This window comes from Cyprinodon variegatus, unplaced genomic scaffold (assembly GCF_000732505.1).
Source record: "Cyprinodon variegatus isolate N-32 unplaced genomic scaffold, C_variegatus-1.0 Scaffold46, whole genome shotgun sequence".
In the NCBI taxonomy this organism is placed as follows: Eukaryota; Metazoa; Chordata; class Actinopteri; order Cyprinodontiformes; family Cyprinodontidae; genus Cyprinodon; species Cyprinodon variegatus.
Window position 1 is genome coordinate 1,976,770 of NW_015150499.1, and position 425 is coordinate 1,977,194.

Sequence of the window (425 nt, forward strand, 5' to 3'; positions counted from 1 at the left end):
CCACCCATGCTTCAGCGGCGCTAAACCTATTTTGCCCTCCTACCTCTCTTCCTGGTTATACTCTTGCATTAGTGTGTTTTAGTGAGCTTGACGCAGACATTTTTGATTTATGCTCAATATTGAAGCGTGGTCTGTGCTACAGGCTGTGGGTCTAGATACGGCCGAGGCGGCGAGGAAGTGGGGGCGAGTTTAGTCCGACAACAGAGGGACATGAGGGCCAAAAAGAGCGGAGATCCAGGTGGAAAAAGGGTCCCAGCGTTCTCGCACACCTCGCTCTTCTAGCGGGTCAAACTTCATGAGTTTTTTTCCGCAATTTCGGTCATAAAAACAAAACCAGCCGGCCTCCTGTCTGCTGCACTGTCTGCGATCAGCTACAATCTGGGAGAGGAGCAGCGGAGCGTCTCTGGAGGGGGCGGGACGTCTGG